Consider the following 7,906-nt stretch of genomic DNA (forward strand, 5'->3'; position numbering starts at 1 on the left):
GCTCCGTGGACCCCAATTCAACTCGAGATGAGAGCTTAGTCCCTGGCTTCAACTCAAGAGGAATACCAACTTTCCACAAGCACCTCAAGAGGATGCTTCTCTCAGCTACAGGTATGTGAGAGGGACCCTGAGTTTGTGGCCTCAAGTGGAATGGACACCGAGATGCTCTGACTCGAAGTAAGGCCGGATATCCCTGCAGTGAATTGAATGCAGGCTCGTCTTGCATCTCCCAAGACGAAGGGTTGTCTGAATCCCCTGTGGAGACCACAGAGAAAGACCTAGTTCTCCGCCTCATCGAGACCGGAGGCCTCACATCCTTTGAAAACTCGAGAGGTCCGCGGAGATCAGTGCTTCCAAAGGAGAAGATGCCTGACTCTTCTTGAAAATGGATAGGAGTCCCAGGATCCCTGTGGCACGTGGAAAGGGACATTGGGTCTCGCACCTCACGTGGAGCCGCGACCCAATTGCCATGCCAAGGCTCGAGGAGAATCCCAAGGTGTCCCTCGCACCTAGGCAGGAGTCCTGACGTCGCTGAACAAACACGTGTCTGGAAGGGCCCTCCCGGTCGTAATTCGAGAATATACCCCAGGTTCCGGCCGCAACTCGAGAAAAACCATGAGACTTCCCCCTCACCACGAGATGAGGCCCGATTCCCCTGCACTGCGTGCAGAGCAATTCCGTGTTCCACATCAAACGAAAGAAAAGCCTTGATTTCCTTGATGGCACTCCAGAGAAAACCCAAGATCACTGTCTCAAGTGTAGAGGGATCCTGAGGTCACTGGAGCAACACGAAAGGGCTCCGTGGTCCCCAAGTCAACTCGAGATGAGAGCTTAGTCCCTGGCTTCGACTCAAGAGGAATGCCAACTTTCGAAGCACCTCAAGAGGATGCTTCTCTCTGCTACAGGTACGTGAGAGGGACCCTGAGTTCGGGGCCTCAAGTGGAATGGACACTGAGATGCTCTGCCTCGAAGTAAGGCCGGATATCCCTGCAGTGAATTGAATGCAGGTTCGTCTTGCATCTCCCAAGAAGATGGGATGTCTGAATCCCCGGTGGAGACCACAGAGAAAGACCTAGTTCTCCGCCTCATCGCGACCGTAAGCCTCACATCCTTTGAAAACGCGAGAGGTCCGCGGAGATCAATGCTTCCGAAGGAGACGATGCCTGACTACTCTTGAAAATGGATAGGAGTCCCAGGATCCGTGTGGCACGTGGAAAGGGACCCTGGTCTCCCGCCTCACGTGGAGACGCGTCCCAATTGCCATGTCAAGACTCGAGGAGAATCCAGAGGTGTCCCTCGCACCTAGGCAGGAGTCCTGACGTCACTGAAAAAACACGTGTCTGGGAGGGCCCACCCCGTTGTAATTCGAGAATGTACCCCAGGTACCGGCCGCAACTCGAGAAAAACCATGAGATTTCACCCTCGCCGCGAGGTGAGGCCCGATTCTCCTGCACTGCGTGCAGAGCAATTCCGTGTTCCACATCAAACGAAAGAAAATCCTTGATTTTCTTGATGGCACTCCAGAGAAAACCCAAGATCACTGTCTCAAGTGTAGAGGGATCCTGAGGTCACTGGAGCAACACGAAAGGGCTCCGTGGTCCCCAAATCAACTCGAGATCAGAGCTTAGTCCCTGGCTTCGACTCAAGAGGAATACCAACTTTCGAAGCACCTCAAGAGGAGGCTTCTCTCTGCTACAGGTACGTGAGAGGGACCCTGAGTTCGGGGTCTCAAGTGGAATGGACACTGAGATGCTCTGCCTCGAAGTAAGGCCGGATATCCCTGCAGTGAATTGAATGCAGGTTTGTCTTGCATCTCCCAAGAAGATGTGATGTCTGAATCCCTGGTGGAGACCACAGAGAAAGACCTAGTTCTCCGCCTCATCGCGACCGTAAGCCTCACATCCTTTGAAAACGCGAGAGGTCCGCGGAGATCAATGCTTCCGAAGAAGACGATGCCTGACTACTCTTGAAAATGGATAGGAGTCCCAGGATCCGTGTGGCACGTGGAAAGGGACCCTGGTCTCCCGCCTCACGTGGAGACACGTCCCAATTGCCATGTCAAGACTCGAGGAGAATCCAGAGGTGTCCCTCGCACCTAGGCAGGAGTCCTGACGTCGCTCAACAAACACTTGACTGGAAGGGCTCTCCCCATCGTAAGTCGAGAATATACCCCAGGTTCCGGCCGCAACTCGAGAAAAACCATGAGACTTCCCCCTCGCTGCGAGATGAGGCTCGATTCCCCTGCACTGCGTGCAGAGCAATTCCGTGTTCCACATCAAACTAGAAAAAAGCCTTGATTTCCTTGATGGCACTCCAGAGAAAACCCAAGATCACTGTCTCAAGTCTAGAGGGATCCTGAGGTCACTGTAGCAACACGAAAGAGCTCCGTGGACCCCAAATCAACTCGAGATGAGAGCTTAGTCCCTGGCTTAGACTCAAGAGGAATACCAACTTTCCACAAGCACCTCAAGAGGAGGCTTCTCTCAGCTACAGGTATGTGAGAGGGACCCTGAGTTTGTGGCCTCAATTGGAATGGACACCGAGATTCTCTGACTCGAAGTAAGGCCGAATATCCCTGCAGTGAATTGAATGCAGGCTCGTCTTGCATCTCCCAAGACGAAGGGATGTCTGAATCCCCTGTGGAGACCACAGAGAAAGACCTAGATCTCCACCTCATCGCGACCGGAGGCCTCACATCCTTTGAAAACGCGAGAGGTCCGCGGAGATCAATGCTTCCAAAGGAGAAGATGCCTGACTCCTCTTGAAAATGGATAGGAGTCCCAGGATCCCTGTGGCACGTGGAAAGGGACCCTGGGTCTCCCGCCTCACGTGGAGACGCGTCCCAATTGCCATGTCAAGACTCGAGGAGAATCCCGAGGTGTCCCTCGCACCTGGGCAGGAGTCCTGACGTCGCTGAACAAACACGTGTCTGGAAGGGCCCTCCCCGTCGTAACTCGAGAATATACCCCAGGTTCCGGCCGCAACTTGAGAAAAGCCATGAAACATCCCCCTTGCCGCGAGTTGAGGCCCGATTCCCCTGCACTGCATTCAGAGCAATTCCGTGTTCCACATCAAAGTTGAAAGGAGCCTTGATATCCTTGATGGCACTCCAGAGAAAACCCAAGATCACTGTCTCAAGTCGAGAGGGATCCAGAGGTCACTGTAGCAACAAGAAAGGTCTCCGTGGACCCCAAATCAACTTGAGATGAGAGCTTTGTCCCTGGCTTCGACTCAAGAGGAATACCAACTTTCCACAAGCACCTCAAGAGGAGGCTTCTCTCAGCTACAGGCATGAGAGAGGGACCCTGAGTTTGTGGCCTCAAGTGGAATGGACACCGAGAACCCCTGACTCGAACTTAAGCCGGATATCCCTGCAGTGAATTGAATGCAGGCTCGTCTTGCATCTCCCAAGACGAAGGGATGTCTGAATCCCCTGTGGAGACCACAGAGAAAGACCTAGTTCTCCGCCTCATCGCGACCGGAGTACTCACATCCTTTGAAAACTCGAGAGGTTCGCGGAGATCAATGCTTCCAAAGGATACGATGCCTGACTCCTCTTGAAAATGGATAGGAGTCCCAGGATCCGTGTGGCACGTGGACAGGGACCCTGGGTCTCCCGCCTCACGTGGAGACGCGTCCCAATTGCCATGTCAAGACTCGAGGAGAATCCAGAGGTGTCCCTCGCACCTAGGCAGGAGTCCTGACGTCGCTCAACAAACACTTGACTGGAAGGGCTCTCCCCATCGTAAGTCGAGAATATACCCCAGGTTCCGGCCGCAACTCGAGAAAAACCATGAGACTTCCCCCTCGCTGCGAGATGAGGCCCGATTCCCCTGCACTGCGTGCAGAGCAATTCCGTGTTCCACATCAAACTAGAAAAAAGCCTTGATTTCCTTGATGGCACTCCAGAGAAAACCCAAGATCACTGTCTCAAGTCTAGAGGGATCCTGAGGTCACTGTAGCAACACCAAAGGGCTCCGTGGACCACAAATCAACTCGAGATGAGAGCTTAGTCCCTGGCTTCGACTCAAGAGGAATAACAACTTTCCACAAGCACCTCAAGAGGAGGCTTCTCTCAGCTACAGTTATGTGAGAGGGACCCTGAGTTTGTGGTCTCAAGTGGAATGGACACCGAGATTCTCTGACTCGAAGTAAGGCCGAATATCCCTGCAGTGAATTGAATGCAGGCTCGTCTTGCATCTCCCAAGACGAAGGGATGTCTGAATCCCCTGTGGAGACCACAGAGAAAGACCTAGTTCTCCACCTCATCGCGACCGGAGGCCTCACATCCTTTGAAAACGCGAGAGGTCCGCGGAGATCAATGCTTCCAAAGGAGAAGATGCCTGACTCCTCTTGAAAATGGATAGGAGTCCCAGGATCCCTGTGGCACGTGGAAAGGGAACCTGGGTCTCCCGCCTCACGTGGAGACGCGTCCCAATTGCCATGTCAAGACTCGAGGAGAATCCCGAGGTGTCCCTCGCACCTGGGCAGGAGTCCTGACGTCGCTGAACAAACACGTGTCTGGAAGGGCCCTCCCCGTCGTAACTCGAGAATATACCCCAGGTTCCGGCCGCAACATGAGAAAAGCCATGAGACATCCCCCTTGCCGCGAGTTGAGGCCCGATTCCCCTGCACTGCATTCAGAGCAATTCCGTGTTCCACATCAAAGTTGAAAGGAGCCTTGATATCCTTGATGGCACTCCAGAGAAAACCCAAGATCACTGTCTCAAGTCGAGAGGGATCCTGAGGTCACTGTAGCAACAGGAAAGGTCTCCGTGGACCCCAAATCAACTTGAGATGAGATCTTTGTGCCTGGCTTCGACTCAAGAGGAATACCAACTTTCCACAAGCACCTCAAGAGGAGGCTTCTCTCAGCTACAGGTATGAGAGAGGGACCCTGAGTTTGTGGCCTCAAGTGGAATGGACACCGAGAACCCCTGACTCGAAGTTAAGCCGGATATCCCTGCAGTGAATTGAATGCAGGCTCGTCTTGCATCTCCCAAGACGAAGGGATGTCTGAATCCCCTGTGGAGACCACAGAGAAAGACCTAGTTCTCCGCCTCATCGCGACCGGAGTCCTCACATCCTTTGAAAACTCGAGAGGTTCGCGGAGATCAGCGCTTCCAAAGGAGACGATGCCTGACTCCTCTTGAAAATGGATAGGAGTCCCAGGATCCGTGTGGCACGTGGACAGGGACACTGGGTCTCCCGCCTCACGTGGAGACGCGTCCCAATTGCCATGTCAAGACTCGAGGAGAATCCCGAGGTGTCCCTCGCACCTAGGAAGGAGTCCTGACCTCGCTGAACAAACACGTGTCTGGAAGGGCCCTCCCCGTCGTAACTCGTGTATATACCCAGGTTCCGGCCGCAACTCGAGAAAAACCATGAGACTTCCCCCTCGGCGCGAGGTGAGGCCCGATTCCCCTGCACTGCGTGCAGAGCAATTCCGTGTTCCACATCAAAGTTGAAAGGAGCCTTGATTTCCTTGATGGCACTCGAGAGAAAACCCAAGATCACTGTCTCAAGTCTAGAGGGATCCTGAGGTCACTGGAGCAACAAGAAAGGGCTCCGTGGACCCCAAATCAACTCGAGATGAGAGCTTAGTCCCTGGCTTCGACTCAAGAGGAATACCAACTTTCCACAAGCACTTCAAGAGGAGGCTTCTCTCAGCAACAGGTATGTGAGAGGGACCCTGAGTTTGTGGCCTCAAGTGGAATGGACACCGAGATGCTCTGACTCGAAGTAAGGCCGGATATCCCTGCAGTGAATTGAATGCAGGCTCGTCTTGCATCTCCCAAGATGAAGGGATGTCTGAATCCCCTGTGGAGACCACAGAGAAAGACCTAGTCCTCCGCCTCAATGCGAACGGAGGCCTCACATCCTTTGAATACTCGAGAGGTCCACAGAGATCAATGCTTCCAAAGGAGACGATGCCTGACTCCTCTTGAAAATGGATAGGAGTCCCAGGATCCCTGTGGCACGTCGAAAGGGACTCTGGGTCTCCCGACTCACGTGGAGACGCGTCCCAATTGCCATGCCAAGACTCGAGGAGAATCCCGAGGTGTCCCTCGCACCTAGGAAGGAGTCCTGACCTCGCTGAACAAACTCGTTTCTGGAAGGGCCCTCCCCGTCGTAACTCGAGAATATACCCCAGGTTCCGGCCGCATCTCGAGAAAAACCATGAGACTTCCCCCTCGCCGCGAGATGAGGCCCGATTCCCCTGCACTGCGTGCACAGCAATTCCGTGTTCCACATCAAACGTGAAAGGAGCCTTGATTTCCTTAATGGCACTCCAGAAAAAACCCAAGATCACTGTCTCAAGTCTAGAGGTATCCTCAGGTCACTGTAGCAACAGGAAATGGCTCCGTGGACCCCAAATCAACTCGAGATGAGACCTTAGTCCCTGGCTTCGACTCAAGAGGAATACCAACTTTCCAAAAGCACCTCAAGAGGAGGCATCTCTCAGCTACAGGTATGAGAGAGGGACCCTGAGTTTGTGACCTCAAGTGGAATGGACACCGAGATGCTCTGACTCGAAGTAAGGCCGGATATCCCTGCAGTGAATTGAATGCAGGCTCGTCTTGCATCTCCCAAGACGAAGGGATGTATGAATCCCAGTGGAGACCACAGAGAAAGACCTAGTCATCCGCCTCATCGCGACCGGAAACCTCACATCCTTTGAAAACTCGAGAGGTCCGCGGAGATCAATGCTTCCAAAGGAGACGATGCCTGACTCCTCTTGAAAATAGATAGGAGTCCAAGGATCCCTGTGGCACGAGGAAAGGGACCCTGGGTCTCCCGCCTCACGTGGAGACGCGTCCCAATTGCCATACCAAGACTCGAGGAAAATCCCGAGGTGTCCTTCGCATCTAGGCAGGAGTCCTGACGTGGCTGAACAAACACGTGTCTGGAAGGGCCCTCCCCATCGTAACTCGAGAATATACCCCAGGTTCCGGTCGCAACTCGAGAAAAACCATGAGACTTCCCACTTGCCGCGAGATGAGGCCCGATTCCCCTGCACTGCGTGCAGAGCAATTCCGTGTTCCACATCAAACGTGAAAGGAGCCTTGATTTCCTTGGTGGCACTCCAGAGAAAACCCAAGATCACTGTCTCAAGTCTAGAGGGATCCTGAGGTCACTGTAGCAATACGAAAGGGCTCCGTTGACCCCAAATTAACTCGAGATGAGAGCTTAGTTCCTGGCTTTGACTCAAGAGGCATACCAACTTTCCACAAGCACCTCAAGAGGAGGCTTCTCTCAGCTACAGGTAAGTGAGAGGGACCCTGAGTTTGTGGCCTCAAGTGGAATGGACACCAAGATGTTCTGACTCGAAGTAAGGCCGGATATCCCTGCAGTGAATTGAATGCAGGCTCGTCCTGCATCTCCCAAGAGAAAGGGATGTCTGAATCCCCTGTGGAGACCACAGAGAATGACCCAGTTCTCCGCCTCATCGCGACCAGAGGCCTCACATCCTTTGAAAACTCGAGAGGTTCGCGGAGATCAATGCTTCCAAAGGAGACGATGCCTGACTTCTCTTGAAAATGGATAGGAGTCCCAGGATCCCTGTGGCACGTGGGAAGGGACCCTGGGTCTCCCGCCTCACGTGGAGACGCGTCCCAATTGCGATGCCAAGACTCGAGGAGAATCCCGAGGTGTCCCTCGCACCTAGGCAGGAGTCCTGACGTCACTGAACAAACACGTGTCTGGAAGGACCCTCCCCGTCGTAACTCGAGAATATACCCCCAGGTTCCGGCCGCAACTCGAGAAAAGCCATGAGACATCCCCCTTGCTGCGAGGTGAGGCCCGATTCCCCTGCACTGCATTCAGAGCAATTCCGTGTTCCACATCAAAGTTGAAAGGAGCCTTGATATCCTTGATGGCACTCCAGAGAAAACCCAAGATCACT

The sequence above is a fragment of the Dama dama genome, unplaced genomic scaffold, assembly GCF_033118175.1.
Source record: "Dama dama isolate Ldn47 unplaced genomic scaffold, ASM3311817v1 ptg000088l, whole genome shotgun sequence".
Lineage (NCBI taxonomy): Eukaryota > Metazoa > Chordata > Mammalia > Artiodactyla > Cervidae > Dama > Dama dama.